The 19,014-nt window shown below is 37.5% G+C and overlaps 19 non-coding genes across 19 annotated transcripts; all 19 read left to right on the top strand.

Moving 5' to 3' along the window:
* Positions 1–422: 422 nt before the first annotated feature.
* Positions 423–505, top strand: trnal-caa (transfer RNA leucine (anticodon CAA)). The gene has a single exon. It is a non-coding gene; the product is annotated as a tRNA-Leu (tRNA).
* A 743-nt stretch (positions 506–1,248) lies between these two features.
* Positions 1,249–1,331, top strand: trnal-caa (transfer RNA leucine (anticodon CAA)). The gene has a single exon. It is a non-coding gene; the product is annotated as a tRNA-Leu (tRNA).
* A 743-nt stretch (positions 1,332–2,074) lies between these two features.
* On the top strand, positions 2,075–2,157 carry trnal-uaa (transfer RNA leucine (anticodon UAA)). Its single transcript has one exon. It is a non-coding gene; the product is annotated as a tRNA-Leu (tRNA).
* A 736-nt stretch (positions 2,158–2,893) lies between these two features.
* On the top strand, positions 2,894–2,976 carry trnal-caa (transfer RNA leucine (anticodon CAA)). Its single transcript has one exon. It is a non-coding gene; the product is annotated as a tRNA-Leu (tRNA).
* A 743-nt stretch (positions 2,977–3,719) lies between these two features.
* trnal-uaa (transfer RNA leucine (anticodon UAA)) lies at positions 3,720–3,802 on the top strand. The gene has a single exon. It is a non-coding gene; the product is annotated as a tRNA-Leu (tRNA).
* A 742-nt stretch (positions 3,803–4,544) lies between these two features.
* trnal-caa (transfer RNA leucine (anticodon CAA)) lies at positions 4,545–4,627 on the top strand. The gene has a single exon. It is a non-coding gene; the product is annotated as a tRNA-Leu (tRNA).
* Positions 4,628–5,363: 736 nt separating this feature from the next.
* Positions 5,364–5,446, top strand: trnal-uaa (transfer RNA leucine (anticodon UAA)). The gene has a single exon. It is a non-coding gene; the product is annotated as a tRNA-Leu (tRNA).
* A 1,543-nt stretch (positions 5,447–6,989) lies between these two features.
* trnal-uaa (transfer RNA leucine (anticodon UAA)) lies at positions 6,990–7,072 on the top strand. The gene has a single exon. It is a non-coding gene; the product is annotated as a tRNA-Leu (tRNA).
* Positions 7,073–7,814: 742 nt separating this feature from the next.
* trnal-uaa (transfer RNA leucine (anticodon UAA)) lies at positions 7,815–7,897 on the top strand. The gene has a single exon. It is a non-coding gene; the product is annotated as a tRNA-Leu (tRNA).
* A 744-nt stretch (positions 7,898–8,641) lies between these two features.
* Positions 8,642–8,724, top strand: trnal-uaa (transfer RNA leucine (anticodon UAA)). The gene has a single exon. It is a non-coding gene; the product is annotated as a tRNA-Leu (tRNA).
* Positions 8,725–9,465: 741 nt separating this feature from the next.
* On the top strand, positions 9,466–9,548 carry trnal-uaa (transfer RNA leucine (anticodon UAA)). The gene has a single exon. It is a non-coding gene; the product is annotated as a tRNA-Leu (tRNA).
* Positions 9,549–10,290: 742 nt separating this feature from the next.
* On the top strand, positions 10,291–10,373 carry trnal-uaa (transfer RNA leucine (anticodon UAA)). The gene has a single exon. It is a non-coding gene; the product is annotated as a tRNA-Leu (tRNA).
* A 742-nt stretch (positions 10,374–11,115) lies between these two features.
* Positions 11,116–11,198, top strand: trnal-uaa (transfer RNA leucine (anticodon UAA)). Its single transcript has one exon. It is a non-coding gene; the product is annotated as a tRNA-Leu (tRNA).
* A 743-nt stretch (positions 11,199–11,941) lies between these two features.
* On the top strand, positions 11,942–12,024 carry trnal-uaa (transfer RNA leucine (anticodon UAA)). The gene has a single exon. It is a non-coding gene; the product is annotated as a tRNA-Leu (tRNA).
* Positions 12,025–12,767: 743 nt separating this feature from the next.
* Positions 12,768–12,850, top strand: trnal-uaa (transfer RNA leucine (anticodon UAA)). Its single transcript has one exon. It is a non-coding gene; the product is annotated as a tRNA-Leu (tRNA).
* Positions 12,851–13,580: 730 nt separating this feature from the next.
* On the top strand, positions 13,581–13,663 carry trnal-uaa (transfer RNA leucine (anticodon UAA)). The gene has a single exon. It is a non-coding gene; the product is annotated as a tRNA-Leu (tRNA).
* A 743-nt stretch (positions 13,664–14,406) lies between these two features.
* Positions 14,407–14,489, top strand: trnal-caa (transfer RNA leucine (anticodon CAA)). The gene has a single exon. It is a non-coding gene; the product is annotated as a tRNA-Leu (tRNA).
* Positions 14,490–15,226: 737 nt separating this feature from the next.
* trnal-uaa (transfer RNA leucine (anticodon UAA)) lies at positions 15,227–15,309 on the top strand. Its single transcript has one exon. It is a non-coding gene; the product is annotated as a tRNA-Leu (tRNA).
* Positions 15,310–16,833: 1,524 nt separating this feature from the next.
* trnal-uaa (transfer RNA leucine (anticodon UAA)) lies at positions 16,834–16,916 on the top strand. The gene has a single exon. It is a non-coding gene; the product is annotated as a tRNA-Leu (tRNA).
* Positions 16,917–19,014: the final 2,098 nt, after the last annotated feature.

The following is a 19,014-nucleotide window of genomic DNA, read 5'->3' as shown; positions in this document are numbered from 1 at the left end:
TTGTACTTTACACCAGGATGGCTGAGTGGGTTAGACTGCTGGAATAAAAATCCAATGAATGCTATCTTCTTGTGGATACCAACCGCATTCCTGGAAAAACTTACTTTGGATGTAATCAACCCACCTTTCATTCATTTCCAATTAGCGTGGCTCAAATCTGAAAGGAATGACTATGACAAGATCTTCTACTTTGACTCAGCTCTTGTTAGTCTTTTAGAAACACCTGGATGTCAGTGTGTTTAAGGCGTTAGATTCATGATCGAAATTAAAATGTTCTTGTTTGTTCCAAACCTACATCTGGTAGAAAGTTTGATTTGGATGTAATCAAGTTTCATTTACATATTGTCTGGATCAAAGCCAAAAGATCTAACTGTGTGCTCCATATTCCATTTTGACTGCGCCCTTGAAATTATGTTTATTACACCAGGATGGCCGAGAGGTTAAGGCGTTGGACTCAAGATCCAATGGACATACGTCCTCGTGGGTTCGAACCCCACTCCTGGTATGAGTTATCTATCATTTGGATGTAATCAATTGTCCTTTCACTCATTTGAAATTTTGTTTGATGAAAGCTGAAAGAATTGACTTTGTTCCCCTTATTCCGCCTTGACTCAGCAAGTGTTTATCGTTTAAAAACACAAAAGATGGCTAAGTAGTTATGGTGTTTGAGTCATTATCAACTTAATTATTAGTCTTCTTGCTTCGAAACCCCATTCTTGTATTAAGTTTGATTTGAATGTCAACAAGTCTCATTTAGATATTTTCTGACTCAAAGCCAAAATAACTGACTGTGTGCTCCTCATTCCAATTTCACTGGGCTCTTGATTGTACTTTACACCAGGATGGCTGAGTGGGTTAGACTGCTGGAATAAAAATCCAATGAATGCTATCTTCTTGTGGATACCAACCACATCCCTGTAAAAAAATTACTTTGGATGTAATCAACCCACCTTTCATTCATTTCCAATTAGCGTGGCTCAAATCTGAAAGGAATGACTATGACAAGATCTTCTACTTTGACTCAGCTCTTGTTAGTCTTTTAGAAACACCTGGATGTCAGTGTGTTTAAGGCGTTAGATTCATGATCGAAATTCAAATGTTCTTGTTTGTTCCAAACCTACATCTGGTAGAAAGTTTGATTTGGATGTAATCAAGTTTCATTTACATATTGTCTGGATCAAAGCCAAAAGATCTAACTGTGTGCTCCATATTCCATTTTGACTGCGCCCTTGAAAATATGTTTATTACACCAGGATGGCCGAGAGGTTAAGGCGTTGGACTCAAGATCCAATGGACATACGTCCTCGTGGGTTCGAACCCCACTTCTGGTATGAGTTATCTATCATTTGGATGTAATCAATTGTCCTTTCACTCATTTGAAATTTTGTTTGATGAAAGCTGAAAGAATTGACTTTGTTCCCCTTATTCCGCCTTGACTCAGCAAGTGTTTATCGTTTAAAAACACAAAAGATGGCTAAGTAGTTATGGTGTTTTAGTCATTATCAACTTAATTATTATTCTTCTTGCTTCGAAACCCCATTCTTGTATTAAGTTTGATTTGCATGTCAACAAGTCTCATTTAGATATTTTCTGACTCAAAGCCAAAATAACTGACTGTGTGCTCCTCATTCCAATTTCACTGGGCTCTTGATTGTACTTTACACCAGGATGGCTGAGTGGGTTAGACTGCTGGAATAAAAATCCAATGAATGCTATCTTCTTGTGGATACCAACCACATCCCTGGAAAAAAATTACTTTGGATGTAATCAACCCACCTTTCATTCATTTCCAATTAGCGTGGCTCAAATCTGAAAGGAATGACTATGACAAGTTCTTCTACTTTGACTCAGCTCTTGTTAGTCTTTTAGAAACACCTGGATGTCAGTGTGTTTAAGGCGTTAGACTCATGATCGAAATTAAAATGTTCTTGTTTGTTCCAAACCTACATCTGGTAGAAAGTTTGATTTGGATGTAATCAAGTTTCATTTACATATTGTCTGGATCAAAGCCAAAAGATCTAACTGTGTGCTCCATATTCCATTTTGACTGCGCCCTTGAAATTATGTTTATTACACCAGGATGGCCGAGAGGTTAAGGCGTTGGACTTAAGATCCAATGGACATACGTCCTCGTGGGTTCGAACCCCACTTCTGGTATGAGTTATCTATCATTTGGATGTAATCAATTGTCCTTTCACTCATTTGAAATTTTGTTTGATGAAAGCTGAAAGAATTGACTTTGTTCCCCTTATTCCGCCTTGACTCAGCAAGTGTTTATCGTTTAAAAACACAAAAGATGGCTAAGTAGTTATGGTGTTTGAGTCATTATCAACTTAATTATTATTCTTCTTGCTTCGAAACCCCATTCTTGTATTAAGTTTGATTTGCATGTCAACAAGTCTCATTTAGATATTTTCTGACTCAAAGCCAAAATAACTGACTGTGTGCTCCTCATTCCAATTTCACTGGGCTCTTGATTGTACTTTACACCAGGATGGCTGAGTGGGTTAGACTGCTGGAATAAAAATCCAATGAATGCTATCTTCTTGTGGATACCAACCGCATTCCTGGAAAAACTTACTTTGGATGTAATCAACCCACCTTTCATTCATTTCCAATTAGCGTGGCTCAAATCTGAAAGGAATGACTATGACAAGATCTTTGACTCAGCTCTTGTTAGTCTTTTAGAAACACCTGGATGTCAGTGTGTTTAAGGCGTTAGACTCATGATCGATATTAAAATGTTCTTGTTTGTTCCAAACCTACATCTGGTAGAAAGTTTGATTTGGATGTAATCAAGTTTCATTTACATATTGTCTGGATCAAAGCCAAAAGATCTAACTGTGTGCTCCATATTCCATTTTGACTGCGCCCTTGAAAATATGTTTATTACACCAGGATGGCCGAGTGGTTAAGGCGTTGGACTCAAGATCCAATGGACATACGTCGTCGTGGGTTCGAACCCCACTTCTGGTATGAGTTATCTATCATTTGGATGTAATCAATTGTCCTTTCACTCATTTGAAATTTTGTTTGATGAAAGCTGAAAGAATTGACTTTGTTCCCCTTATTCCGCCTTGACTCAGCTAGTGTTTATCGTTTAAAAACACAAAAGATGGCTAAGTAGTTATGGTGTTTGAGTCATTATCAACTTAATTATTATTCTTCTTGCTTCGAAACCCCATTCTTGTATTAAGTTTGATTTGCATGTCAACAAGTCTCATTTACATATTTTCTCACTAAAAGCCTAAATAACTGACTGTGTGCTCCTCATTCCAATTTCACTGGGCTCTTGATTGTACTTTACACCAGGATGGCTGAGTGGGTTAGACTGCTGGAATAAAAATCCAATGAATGCTATCTTCTTGTGGATACCAACCGCATTCCTGGAAAAAACTTACTTTGGATGTAATCAACCCACCTTTCATTCATTTCCAATTAGCGTGGCTCAAATCTGAAAGGAATGACTATGACAAGTTCTTCTACTTTGACTCAGCTCTTGTTAGTCTTTTAGAAACACCTGGATGTCAGTGTGTTTAAGGCGTTAGACTCATGATCGAAATTAAAATGTTCTTGTTTGTTCCAAACCTACATCTGGTAGAAAGTTTGATTTGGATGTAATTAAGTTTCATTTACATATTGTCTGGATCAAAGCCAAAAGATCTAACCGTGTGCTCCATATTCCATGTTGACTGCGCCCTTGGAATTATGTTTATTACACCAGGATGGCCGAGAGGTAAAGGCGTTGGACATAAGCTCCAATGGACATACGTCCTCGTGGGTTCGAACCCCACTTCTGGTATGAGTTATCTATCATTTGGATGTAATCAATTGTCCTTTCACTCATTTGAAATTTTGTTTGATGAAAGCTGAAAGAATTGACTTTGTTCCCCTTATTCCGCATTGACTCAGCAAGTGTTTATCGTTTAAAAACACAAAAGATGGCTAAGTAGTTATGGTGTTTGAGTCATTATCAACTTAATTATTAGTCTTCTTGCTTCAAAACCCCATTCTTGTATTAAGTGTGATTTGCATGTCAACAAGTCTCATTTAGATATTTTCTGACTCAAAGCCAAAATAACTGACTGTGTGCTCCTCATTCCAATTTCACTGGGCTCTTGATTGTACTTTACACCAGGATGGCTGAGTGGGTTAGACTGCTGGAATAAAAATCCAATGAATGCTATCTTCTTGTGGATACCAACCGCATTCCTGGAAAAACTTACTTTGGATGTAATCAACCCACCTTTCATTCATTTCCAATTAGCGTGGCTCAAATCTGAAAGGAATGACTATGACAAGATCTTCTACTTTGACTCAGCTCTTGTTAGTCTTTTAGAAACACCTGGATGTCAGTGTGTTTAAGGCGTTAGATTCATGATCAAAATTAAAATGTTCTTGTTTGTTCCAAACCTACATCTGGTAGAAAGTTTGATTTGGATGTAATCAAGTTTCATTTACATATTGTCTGGATCAAAGCCAAAAGATCTAACTGTGTGCTCCATATTCCATTTTGACTGCGCCCTTGAAAATATGTTTATTACACCAGGATGGCCGAGAGGTTAAGGCGTTGGACTCAAGATCCAATGGACATATGTCCTCGTGGGTTAAAACCCCACTTCTGGTATGAGTTATCTATCATTTGGATGTAATCAATTGTCCTTTCACTCATTTGAAATTTTGTTTGATGAAAGCTGAAAGAATTGACTTTGTTCCCCTTATTCCGCCTTGACTCAGCAAGTGTTTATCGTTTAAAAACACAAAAGATGGCTAAGTAGTTATGGTTTCTGAGTCATTATCAACTTAATTATTAGTCTTCTTGCTTCGAAACCCCATTCTTGTATTAAGTTTGATTTGCATGTCAACAAGTCTCATTTAGATATTTTCTGACTCAAAGCCAAAATAACTGACTGTGTGCTCCTCATTCCAATTTCACTGGGCTCTTGATTGTACTTTACACCAGGATGGCTGAGTGGGTTAGACTGCTGGAATAAAAATCCAATGAATGCTATCTTCTTGTGGATACCAACCGCATTCCTGGAAAAACTTACTTTGGATGTAATCAACCCACCTTTCATTCATTTCCAATTAGCGTGGCTCAAATCTGAAAGGAATGACTATGACAAGATCTTTGACTCAGCTCTTGTTAGTCTTTTAGAAACACCTGGATGTCAGTGTGTTTAAGGCGTTAGACTCATGATCGAAATTAAAATGTTCTTGTTTGTTCCAAACCTACATCTGGTAGAAAGTTTGATTTGGATGTAATCAAGTTTCATTTACATATTGTCTGGATCAAAGCCAAAAGATCTAACTGTGTGCTCCATATTCCATGTTGACTGCGCCCTTGAAATTATGTTTATTACACCAGGATGGCCGAGAGGTTAAGGCGTTGGACTTAAGCTCCAATAGACATACGTCCTCGTGGGTTCGAACCCCACTTCTGGTATGAGTTATCTATCCTTTGGATGTAATCAATTGTCCTTTCACTCATTTGAAATTTAGTTTGATGAAAGCTGAAAGAATTGACTTTGTTCCCCTTATTCCGCCTTGACTCAGCAAGTGTTTATCGTTTAAAAACACAAAAGATGGCTAAGTAGTTATGGTGTTTGAGTCATTATCAACTTAATTATTATTCTTCTTGCTTCGAAACCCCATTCTTGTATTAAGTTTGGATTTGCATGTCAACAAGTCTCATTTAGATATTTTCTGACTCAAAGCCAAAATAACTGACTGTGTGCTCCTCATTCCAATTTCACTGGGCTCTTGATTGTACTTTACACCAGGATGGCTGAGTGGGTTAGACTGCTGGAATAAAAATCCAATGAATGCTATCTTCTTGTGGATACCAACCGCATTCCTGGAAAAAACTTACTTTGGATGTAATCAACCCACCTTTCATTCATTTCCAATTAGCGTGGCTCAAATCTGAAAGGAATGACTATGACAAGATCTTTGACTCAGCTCTTGTTAGTCTTTTAGAAACACCTGGATGTCAGTGTGTTTAAGGCGTTAGACTCATGATCGAAATTAAAATGTTCTTGTTTGTCCAAACCTACATCTGGTAGAAAGTTTGATTTGGATGTAATCAAGTTTCATTTACATATTGTCTGGATCAAAGCCAAAAGATCTAACTGTGTGCTCCATATTCCATTTTGACTGCGCCCTTGAAATTATGTTTATTACACCAGGATGGCCGAGAGGTTAAGGCGTTGGACTTAATGGACATACGTCCTCGTGGGTTCGAACCCCACTCCTGGTATGAGATCATCTATCAATTGTCCTTTCACTCATTTGAAATTTATTTTGATGAAAGCTGAAAGAATTGACTTTGTTCCTCTTATTCCGCCTTGACTCAGCAAGTGTTTATCATTTAAAAACACAAAAGATGGCTAAGTAGTTATGGTGTTTGAGTCATTATCAACGTAATTATTATTATTTTTGCTTCGAAACCCTATTCTTGTATTAAGTTTGATTTGCATGTCAACAAGTCTCATTTAGATATTTTCTGACTCAAAGCCAAAATAACTGACTGTGTGCTCCTCATTCCAATTTCACTGGGCTCTTGATTGTACTTTACACCAGGATGGCTGAGTGGGTTAGACTGCTGGAATAAAAATCCAATGAATGCTATCTTCTTGTGGATACCAACCACATCCCTGTAAAAAAATTACTTTGGATGTAATCAACCCACCTTTCATTCATTTCCAATTAGCGTGGCTCAAATCTGAAAGGAATGACTATGACAAGTTCTTCTACTTTGACTCAGCTCTTGTTAGTCTTTTAGAAACACCTGGATGTCAGTGTGTTTAAGGCGTTAGACTCATGATCGAAATTAAAATGTTCTTGTTTGTTCCAAACCTACATCTGGTAGAAAGTTTGATTTGGATGTAATTAAGTTTCATTTACATATTGTCTGGATCAAAGCCAAAAGATCTAACCGTGTGCTCCATATTCCATGTTGACTGCGCCCTTGGAATTATGTTTATTACACCAGGATGGCCGAGAGGTAAAGGCGTTGGACATAAGCTCCAATGGACATACGTCCTCGTGGGTTCGAACCCCACTTCTGGTATGAGTTATCTATCATTTGGATGTAATCAATTGTCCTTTCACTCATTTGAAATTTTGTTTGATGAAAGCTGAAAGAATTGACTTTGTTCCCCTTATTCCGCCTTGACTCAGCAAATGTTTATCGTTTAAAAACACAAAAGATGGCTAAGTAGTTATGGTGTTTGAGTCATTATCAACTTAATTATTATTCTTCTTGCTTCGAAACCCTATTCTTGTATTAAGTTTGATTTGCATATCAACAAGTCTCATTTAGATATTTTCTGACTCAAAGCCAAAATAACTGACTGTGTGCTCCTCATTCCAATTTCACTGGGCTCTTGATTGTACTTTACACCAGGATGGCTGAGTGGGTTAGACTGCTGGAATAAAAATCCAATGAATGCTATCTTCTTGTGGATACCAACCGCATTCCTGGAAAAACTTACTTTGGATGTAATCAACCCACCTTTCATTCATTTCCAATTAGCGTGGCTCAAATCTGAAAGGAATGACTATGACAAGATCTTCTACTTTGACTCAGCTCTTGTTAGTCTTTTAGAAACACCTGGATGTCAGTGTGTTTAAGGCGTTAGACTCATGATCGAAATTAAAATGTTCTTGTTTGTTCCAAACCTACATCTGGTAGAAAGTTTGATTTGGATGTAATCAAGTTTCATTTACATATTGTCTGGATCAAAGCCAAAAGATCTAACTGTGTGCTCCATATTCCATTTTGACTGCGCCCTTGAAATTATGTTTATTACACCAGGATGGCCGAGAGGTTAAGGCGTTGGACTTAAGATCCAATGGACATACGTCCTCGTGGGTTCGAACCCCACTTCTGGTATGAGTAATCTATCATTTGGATGTAATCAATTCTACTTTCACTCATTTGAAATGTCTTTTGATGAAAGCTGAAAGAATTGACTTTGTTCCCCTTATTCCGCCTTGACTCAGCAAGTGTTTATCGTTTAAAAACACAAAAGATGGCTAAGTAGTTATGGTGTTTGAGTCATTATCAACTTAATTATTATTCTTCTTGCTTAGAAACCCTATTCTTGTATTAAGTTTGATTTGCATGTCAACAAGTCTCATTTAGATATTTTCTAACTCAAAGCCAAAATAACTGACTGTGTGCTCCTCATTCCAATTTCACTGGGCTCTTGATTGTACTTTACACCAGGATGGCTGAGTGGGTTAGACTGCTGGAATAAAAATCCAATGAATGCTATCTTCTTGTGGATACCAACCGCATTCCTGGAAAAAAACTTACTTTGGATGTAATCAACCCACCTTTCATTCATTTCCAATTAGCGTGGCTCAAATCTGAAAGGAATGACTATGACAAGATCTTCTACTTTGACTCAGCTCTTGTTAGTCTTTTAGAAACACCTGGATGTCAGTGTGTTTAAGGCGTTAGACTCATGATCGAAATTAAAATGTTCTTGTTTGTTCCAAACCTACATCTGGTAGAAAGTTTGATTTGGATGTAATCAAGTTTCATTTACATATTGTCTGGATCAAAGCCAAAAGATGTAACTGTGTGCTCCATATTCCATTTTGACTGCGCCCTTGAAATTAAGTTTATTACACCAGGATGGCCGAGAGGTTAAGGCGTTGGACTTAAGATCCAATGGACATACGTCCTCGTGGGTTCGAACCCCACTTCTGGTATGAGTAATCTATCATTTGGATGTAATCAATTGTACTTTCACTCATTTGAAATTTCTTTGATGAAAGCTGAAAGAATTGACTTTGTTCCCCTTATTCCGCCTTGACTCAGCAAATGTTTATCGTTTAAAAACACAAAAGATGGCTAAGTAGTTATGGTGTTTGAGTCATTATCAACTTAATTATTATTCTTCTTGCTTCGAAACCCTATTCTTGTATTAAGTTTGATTTGCATGTCAACAAGTCTCATTTAGATATTTTCTAACTCAAAGCCAAAATAACTGACTGTGTGCTCCTCATTCCAATTTCACTGGGCTCTTGATTGTACTTTACACCAGGATGGCTGAGTGGGTTAGACTGCTGGAATAAAATCCAATGAATGCTATCTTCTTGTGGATACCAACCACATCCCTGGTAAAAAACTTACTTTGGATGTAATCAACCCACCTTTCATTCATTTCCAATTAGCGTGGCTCAAATCTGAAAGGAATGACTATGACAAGATCTTCTACTTTGACTCAGCTCTTGTTAGTCTTTTAGAAACACCTGGATGTCAGTGTGTTTAAGGCGTTAGACTCATGATCGAAATTAAAATGTTCTTGTTTGTCCAAACCTACATCTGGTAGAAAGTTTGATTTGGATGTAATCAAGTTTCATTTACATATTGTCTGGATCAAAGCCAAAAGATCTAACTGTGTGCTCCATATTCCATTTTGACTGCGCCCTTGAAATTATGTTTATTACACCAGGATGGCCGAGAGGTTAAGGCGTTGGACTTAAGATCCAATGGACATACGTCCTCGTGGGTTCGAACCCCACTCCTGGTATGAGTAATCTATCATTTGGATGTAATCAATTGTACTTTCACTCATTTGAAATTTCTTTTGATGAAAGCTGAAAGAATTGACTTTGTTCCCCTTATTCCGCCTTGACTCAGCAAATGTTTATCGTTTAAAAACACAAAAGATGGCTAAGTAGTTATGGTGTTTGAGTCATTATCAACTTAATTATTATTCTTCTTGCTTCGAAACCCTATTCTTGTATTAAGTTTGATTTGCATGTCAACAAGTCTCATTTAGATATTTTCTAACTCAAAGCCAAAATAACTGACTGTGTGCTCCTCATTCCAATTTCACTGGGCTCTTGATTGTACTTTACACCAGGATGGCTGAGTGGGTTAGACTGCTGGAATAAAAATCCAATGAATGCTATCTTCTTGTGGATACCAACCGCATTCCTGGAAAAAACTTACTTTGGATGTAATCAACCCACCTTTCATTCATTTCCAATTAGCGTGGCTCAAATCTGAAAGGAATGACTATGACAAGATCTTCTACTTTGACTCAGCTCTTGTTAGTCTTTTAGAAACACCTGGATGTCAGTGTGTTTAAGGCGTTAGACTCATGATCGAAATTAAAATGTTCTTGTTTGTCCAAACCTACATCTGGTAGAAAGTTTGATTTGGATGTAATCAAGTTTCATTTACATATTGTCTGGATCAAAGCCAAAAGATGTAACTGTGTGCTCCATATTCCATTTTGACTGCGCCCTTGAAATTAAGTTTATTACACCAGGATGGCCGAGAGGTTAAGGCGTTGGACTTAAGATCCAATGGACATATGTCCTCGTGGGTTCGAACCCCACTTCTGGTATGAGTAATCTATCATTTGAATGTAATCAATTGTACTTTCACTCATTTGAAATTTCTTTTGATGAAAGCTGAAAGAATTGACTTTGTTCCCCTTATTCCGCCTTGACTCAGCAAATGTTTATCGTTTAAAAACACAAAAGATGGCTAAGTAGTTATGGTGTTTGAGTCATTATCAACTTAATTATTATTCTTCTTGCTTCGAAACCCTATTCTTGTATTAAGTTTGATTTGCATGTCAACAAGTCTCATTTACATATTTTCTCACTAAAAGCCAAAATAACTGACTGTGTGCTCCTCATTCCAATTTCACTGGGCTCTTGATTGTACTTTACACCAGGATGGCTGAGTGGGTTAGACTGCTGGAATAAAAATCCAATGAATGCTGTCTTCTTGTGGATACCAACTGCATTCCTGGAAAAAACTTACTTTGGATGTAATCAACCCACCTTTCATTCATTTCCAATTAGCGTGGCTCAAATCTGAAAGGAATGACTATGACAAGATCTTCTACTTTGACTCAGCTCTTGTTAGTCTTTTAGAAACACCTGGATGTCAGTGTGTTTAAGGCGTTAGACTCATGATCGAAATTAAAATGTTCTTGTTTGTCCAAACCTACATCTGGTAGAAAGTTTGATTTGGATGTAATCAAGTTTCATTTACATATTGTCTGGATCAAAGCCAAAATATCTAACTGTGTGCTCCATATTCCATTTTGACTGCGCCCTTGAAATTATGTTTATTACACCAGGATGGCCGAGAGGTTAAGGCGTTGGACTTAAGATCCAATGGACATACGTCCTCGTGGGTTCGAACCCCACTCCTGGTATGAGTAATCTATCATTTGGATGTAATCAATTCTACTTTCACTCATTTGAAATTTCTTTTGATGAAAGCTGAAAGAATTGACTTTGTTCCCCTTATTCCGCCTTGACTCAGCAAGTGTTTATCGTTTAAAAACACAAAAGATGGCTAAGTAGTTATGGTGTTTGAGTCAGTATCAACTTAATTATTATTCTTCTTGCTTCGAAACCCTATTCTTGTATTAAGTTTGATTTGCATGTCAACAAGTCTCATTTACATATTTTCTCACTAAAAGCCAAAATAACTGACTGTGTGCTCCTCATTCCAATTTCACTGGGCTCTTGATTGTACTTTACACCAGGATGGCTGAGTGGGTTAGACTGCTGGAATAAAAATCCAATGAATGCTATCTTCTTGTGGATACCAACCGCATTCCTGGAAAAAACTTACTTTGGATGTAATCAACCCACCTTTCATTCATTTCCAATTAGCGTGGCTCAAATCTGAAAGGAATGACTATGACAAGATCTTCTACTTTGACTCAGCTCTTGTTAGTCTTTTAGAAACACCTGGATGTCAGTGTGTTTAAGGCGTTAGATTCATGATCGAAATTAAAATGTTCTTGTTTGTTCCAAACCTACATCTGGTAGAAAGTTTGATTTGGATGTAATCAAGTGTCATTTACATATTGTCTGGATCAAAGCCAAAAGATCTAACTGTGTGCTCCATATTCCATTTTGACTGCGCCCTTGAAATTATGTTTATTACACCAGGATGGCCGAGAGGTTAAGGCGTTGGACTTAAGATCCAATGGACATACGTCCTCGTGGGTTCGAACCCCACTCCTGGTATGAGTAATCTATCATTTGGATGTAATCAATTGTACTTTCACTCATTTGAAATTTCTTTTGATGAAAGCTGAAAGAATTGACTTTGTTCCCCTTATTCCGCCTTGACTCAGCAAGTGTTTATCGTTTAAAAACACAAAAGATGGCTAAGTAGTTATGGTGTTTGAGTCAGTATCAACTTAATTATTATTCTTCTTGCTTCGAAACCCTATTCTTGTATTAAGTTTGATTTGCATGTCAACAAGTCTCATTTACATATTTTCTCACTAAAAGCCAAAATAACTGACTGTGTGCTCCTCATTCCAATTTCACTGGGCTCTTGATTGTACTTTACACCAGGATGGCTGAGTGGATTAGACTGCTGGAATAAAAATCCAATGAATGCTATCTTCTTGTGGATACCAACCGCATTCCTGGAAAAAACTTACTTTGGATGTAATCAACCCACCTTTCATTCATTTCCAATTAGCGTTGCTCAAATCTGAAAGGAATGACTATGACAAGATCTTCTACTTTGACTCAGCTCTTGTTAGCCTTTTAGAAACACCTGGATGTCAGTGTGTTTAAGGCGTTAGATTCATGATCGAAATTAAAATGTTCTTGTTTGTTCCAAACCTACATCTGGTAGAAAGTTTGATTTGGATGTAATCAAGTGTCATTTACATATTGTCTGGATCAAAGCCAAAAGATCTAACTGTGTGCTCCATATTCCATTTTGACTGCGCCCTTGAAATTATGTTTATTACACCAGAATGGCCGAGAGGTTAAGGCGTTGGACTTAAGATCCAATGGACATACGTCCTCGTGGGTTCGAACCCCACTCCTGGTATGAGTTCATCTATCAATTGTAATTTCACTCATTTGAAATTTCTTTTGATGAAAGCTGAAAGAATTGACTTTGTTCCCCTTATTCCGCCTTGACTCAGCAAGTGTTTATCGTTTAAAAACACAAAAGATAGCTAAGTAGTTATGGTGTTTGAGTCATTATCAACTTAATTATTATTCTTCTTGCTTCGAAACCCTATTCTTGTATTAAGTTTGATTTGCATGTCAACAAGTCTCATTTAGATATTTTCTAACTCAAAGCCAAAATAACTGACTGTGTGCTCCTTATTCCAATTTCACTGGGCTCTTGATTGTACTTTACACCAGGATGGCTGAGTGGGTTAGACTGCTGGAATAAAAATCCAATGAATGCTATCTTCTTGTGGATACCAACCACATCCCTGGAAAAAAATTACTTTGGATGTAATCAACCCACCTTTCATTCATTTCCAATTAGCGTGGCTCAAATCTGAAAGGAATGACTATGACAAGATCTTCTACTTTGACTCTGCTCTTGTTAGTCTTTTAGAAACACCTGGATGTCAGTGTGTTTAAGGCGTTAGACTCATGATCGAAATTAAAATGTTCTTGTTTGTTCCAAACCTACATCTGGTAGAAAGTTTGATTTGGATGTAATCAAGTTTCATTTACATATTGTCTGGATCAAAGCCAAAAGATCTAACTGTGTGCTCCATATTCCATTTTGACTGCGCCCTTGAAATTAAGTTTATTACACCAGGATGGCCGAGAGGTTAAGGCGTTGGACTTAAGATCCAATGGACATACGTCCTCGTGGGTTCGAACCCCACTTCTGGTATGAGTAATCTATCATTTGGATGTAATCAATTGTACTTTCACTCATTTGAAATTTCTTTTGATGAAAGCTGAAAGAATTGACTTTGTTCCCCTTATTCCGCCTTGACTCAGCAAATGTTTATCGTTTAAAAACACAAAAGATGGCTAAGTAGTTATGGTGTTTGAGTCATTATCAACTTAAGTATTACTCTTCTTGCTTCGAAACCCCATTCTTGTATTAAGTTTGATTTGCATGTCAACAAGTCTCATTTAGATATTTTCTGACTCAAAGCCAAAATAACTGACTGTGTGCTCCTCATTCCAATTTCACCGGGCTCTTGATTGTACTTTACACCAGGATGGCTGAGTGGATTAGACTGCTGGAATAAAAATCCAATGAATGCTATCTTCTTGTGGATACCAACCGCATTCCTGGAAAAAAATTACTTTGGATGTAATCAACCCACCTTTCATTCATTTCCAATTAGCGTGGCTCAAATCTGAAAGGAATGACTATGACAAGATCTTCTACTTTGACTCAGCTCTTGTTAGTCTTTTAGAAACACCTGGATGTCAGTGTGTTTAAGGCGTTAGATTCATGATCGAAATTAAAATGTTCTTGTTTGTTCCAAACCTACATCTGGTAGAAAGTTTGATTTGGATGTAATCAAGTTTCATTTACATATTGTCTGGATCAAAGCCAAAAGATCTAACTGTGTGCTCCATATTCCATTTTGACTGCGCCCTTGAAAGTATGTTTATTACACCAGGATGGCCGAGAGGTTAAGGCGTTGGACTCAAGATCCAATAGACATACGTCCTCGTTGGTTCGAATCCCACTCCTGGTATGAGTTATCTATCATTTGGAAGTAATCAATTGTCCTTTTACTCATTTGAAATTTAGTTTGATGAAAGTTGAAAGAATTGACTTTGTTCCCCTTGTTCCGCCTTGACTCAGCAAGTGTTTATCGTTTAAAAACACAAAAGATGGCTAAGTAGTTATGGTGTTTGAGTCATTATCAACTTAATTATTATTCTTCTTGCTTCGAAACCCCATTCTTGTATTAAGTTTGATTTGCATGTCAACAAGTCTCATTTAGATATTTTCTCACTCAAAGCCAAAATAACTGACTGTGTGCTCCTCATTCCAATTTCACTGGGCTCTTGATTGTACTTTACACCAGGATGGCTGAGTGGGTTAGACTGCTGGAATAAAAATCCAATGAATGCTATCTTCTTGTGGATACCAACCGCATTCCTGGAAAAAACTTACTTTGGATGTAATCAACCCACCTTTCATTCATTTCCAATTAGCGTGGCTCAAATCTGAAAGGAATGACTATGACAAGATCTTTGACTCAGCTCTTGTTAGTCTTTTAGAAACACCTGGATGTCAGTGTGTTTAAGGCGTTAGATTCATGATCGAAATTAAAATGTTCTTGTTTGTTCCAAACCTACATCTGGTAGAAAGTTTGATTTGGATGTAATCAAGTTTCATTTACATATTGTCTGGATCAAAGCCAAAAGATCTAACTGTGTGCTCCATATTCCATTTTGACTGCGCCCTTGAAATTATGTTTATTACACCAGGATGGCCGAGAGGTTAAGGCGTTGGACTTAAGATCCAATGGACATACGTCCTCGTGGGTTCGAACCCCACTCCTGGTATGAGTTATCTATCATTTGGATGTAATCAATTGTCCTTTCACTCATTTGAAATTTCGTTTGATGAAAGCTGAAAGAATTGACTTTGTTCCCCTTATTCCGCCTTGACTCAGCAAGTGTTTATCGTTTAAAAACACAAAAGATGGCTAAGTAGTTATGGTGTTTGAGTCATTATCAACTTAATTATTATTCTTCTTGCTTCGAAACCCCATTCTTGTATTAAGTTTGATTTGCATGTCAACAAGTCTCATTTAGATATTTTCTGACTCAAAGCCAAAATAACTGACTGTGTGCTCCTCATTCCAATTTCACTGGGCTCTTGATTGTACTTTACACCAGGATGGCTGAGTGGGTTAGACTGCTGGAATAAAAATCCAATGAATGCTATCTTCTTGTGGATACCAACCGCATTCCTGGAAAAAACTTACTTTGGATGTAATCAACCCACCTTTCATTCATTTCCAATTAGCTTGGCTCAAATCTGAAAGGAATGACTATGACAAGATCTTATACTTTGACTCAGCTCTTGTTAGTCTTTTAGAAACACCTGGATGTCAGTGTGTTTAAGGCGTTAGACTCATGATCGAAATTAAAATGTTCTTGTTTGTTCCAAACCTACATCTGGTAGAAAGTTTGATTTGGATGTAATCAAGTTTCATTTACATATTGTCTGGATCAAAGCCAAAAGATCTAACTGTGTGTTCCATATTCCATTTTGACTGCGCCCTTGAAATTATGTTTATTACTCCAGGATGGCCGAGAGGTTCGAACCCCACTCCTGGTATGAGTTATCTATCATTTGGATGTAATCAGTTGTCCTTTCACTCATTTGAAATTTCTTTTGATGAAAGCTGAAAGAATTGACTTTGTTCCCCTTATTCCGCCTTGACTCAGCAAGTGTTTATCGTTTAAAAACACAAAAGATGGCTAAGTAGTTATGGTGTTTGAGTCATTATCAACTTAATTATTATTCTTCTTGCTTCGAAACCCCATTCTTGTATTAAGTTTGATTTGCATGTCAACAAGTCTCATTTAGATATTTTCTCACTCAAAGCCAAAATAACTGACTGTGTGCTCCTCATTCCAATTTCACTGGGCTCTTGATTGTACTTTACACCAGGATGGCTGAGTGGGTTAGACTGCTGGAATAAAAATCCAATGAATGCTATCTTCTTGTGGATACCAACCGCATTCCTGGAAAAAACTTACTTTGGATGTAATCAACCCACCTTTCATTCATTTCCAATTAGCGTGGCTCAAATCTGAAAGGAATGACTATGACAAGATCTTCTACTTTGACTCAGCTCTTGTTAGTCTTTTAGAAACACCTGGATGTCAGTGTGTTTAAGGCGTTAAGACTCATGATCGAAATTAAAATGTTCTTGTTGTTCCAAACCTACATCTGGTAGAAAGTTTGATTTGGATGTAATCAAGTTTCATTTACATATTGTCTGGATCAAAGCCAAACGATCTAACTGTGTGCTCCATATTCCATTTTGACTGCGGCCTTGAAATTATGTTTATTACACCAGGATGGCTGAGAGGTTAAGGCGTTGGACATAAGATCCAATGGACATATGTCCTCATGGGTTCGAACCCCACTCCTGGTGTAAGTGCATCTATCAGTTGGATGTAATCAATTGTTCTTTCACTCATTCGAAATTTCTTTGGATGAAAGCTGAAAGAATTGACTTTGTTCCCCTTATTCCGCCTTCAAGTATTTATCCTTTAAAAACACAAAAGATGGCTAAGTAGTTATGGTGTTAGAGTCATTATCAACTTAATTATTATTATTCTTGCTTCGAAACCCCATTCTTGTATTATGTTTGATTTGCATATCAACAAGTCTCATTTAGATATTTTCTGACTCAAAGCCAAAATAACTGACTGTGTGCTCCTCATTCCAATTTCATTGGGCTCTTGATCGTGCTTTATCTACACCAGGATGGCTGAGTGGTTTAGATGTTGGAATAAAACTCCAAGGAACAGGTTGTTCTCGTGGGTCCCAACCCAATTCCTGGCTAAAAGCTTACTTTGAATGTAATAAAGTCACTTTTAGATATTGTCCTGATCAAAGCAAAAATATCGGCCTCCGTGCTCTTTTTTATCATTTAGAAACACCTAGATGGCTGAGTGGTTAAGGTGTTGATATGAAATAATTGATTCCTCTTGTTGGTTCCAAACCCCCTTCTGGTAGAGTTTTATTTGGATGTAAACAAGTCTCATTTAGATATTGTCTAGCTCAAAGCCAAAATAGCTGACTATGTGCTCCTTATTCCACTTTGAATGGGCTCTTGAAAGTACTTTATTTATACCAGGATGGCTGAGAGGTTTAGAATTGGAATTCAAATCCAATGGACGACATGTGCGTTCAAACCCCACTCTTGGAAGAATTTTAATATGGACGTAATCAACCCTCATTTAAAATTAGTATGGGTTAAGGCTGAAAGAATTGACAATGGATGGCAGAGAGGTGAAGGTGTTGGAATCAAAATCCAATGGCCTACGTGTGTGTTCAATCCCCACTCCGGTAAGACGTTTATAGGGATGTAATCAACCCTCATTTTATTAATTTGCATTTAGTGTGGATTAAAACTGAAAGAAACGACTATGACAAGTTACTCCATTTTGACTCAGCACTTTAGGTGTTTATCCTTTATAAAACACCTGGATGGCAGTGTGGTTAAGGCCTTAAGACTCATGATCGAACTGAAGAATGTTCTTGGTTGTTTAAAACCCCATTCTGGTATAAAGTTGAACTTTTATTTAGATGTAATCATTTAGATATCGCCTGGCTCAAAGCCAAAAATCTGTGTCCTTTTATTTCCCTTTCACTGGGCTCTTGATTATACTTTATTAACACCAGAATGGCTAAGGCGTTGGATTTAAGATCCAATGGACATGTGGGTTTGAACCCCACTCCTGGTAGAAATGTACCTTTGATTTAGATGTAATCAAGTCTCATTTAGATATTGTGTGCTCCTTATTCCATTTTGACTAGGGTCTTGATTGTACTTTATTAAAACTAGGATGGCCGGGGAGGTTAAGACGTTGGATTAAGATCCAATGGATAAATGTCCTCGAGGGTTCAAACCCCACTCCTGGTATGATTTGGATGTAATCAACCCTCCTTTTGCTCATTTGTATTTTATGTGGATAAAGGCTGAAAGAAATGTCTATGACCCCTTTTTCCACTTTGGCTGGGCTCTTGAGTATATTTGAGCTACATCAGGATAATGAGAGGTTAAGGCGTTGGACTTAAGCTCCAGTGGACATATGGATTCGAACCCCTCTCCTGGTAACAAGTTTAGCTTTGATTTGGATGTAATAAACTCTGATTTGAAGTTTGTGTGAATCAAATCCAAAATAAATGACTATGTCCACTTTGACTCGGCACTTTTTAGTCTTTTGGTAACAGCAGGATGACCGAGTGGTTAAGGCATTGGACATAAGCTCCAATGGACATGGGTACACGTGGGTACAAACCCAACTATTGCTATAAATGTTTACCTTTGATTTGAATGTAACCCAGTCTCATTTAATTCCTTTGGTATTGTCGGGTCAAAACAAAAGGTGACTGTGAGAACCTTATAATGTACAACAGAATGAGTCATAATAAATGGCAGGGAAACTGTTCCATTGTTTTCCCACCACTCATTCTTCACATAGGGCGGTGTTTCAGCTAGGCTTACCCTGCAGTGAAGTTTT

Source organism: Oncorhynchus nerka, linkage group LG4 (genome assembly GCF_034236695.1).
Source record: "Oncorhynchus nerka isolate Pitt River linkage group LG4, Oner_Uvic_2.0, whole genome shotgun sequence".
Classification (NCBI taxonomy): Eukaryota; Metazoa; Chordata; class Actinopteri; order Salmoniformes; family Salmonidae; genus Oncorhynchus; species Oncorhynchus nerka.
Note: the sequence above shows the minus strand (reverse complement) of the source record. Positions and strands in the feature narration are given on the sequence as shown.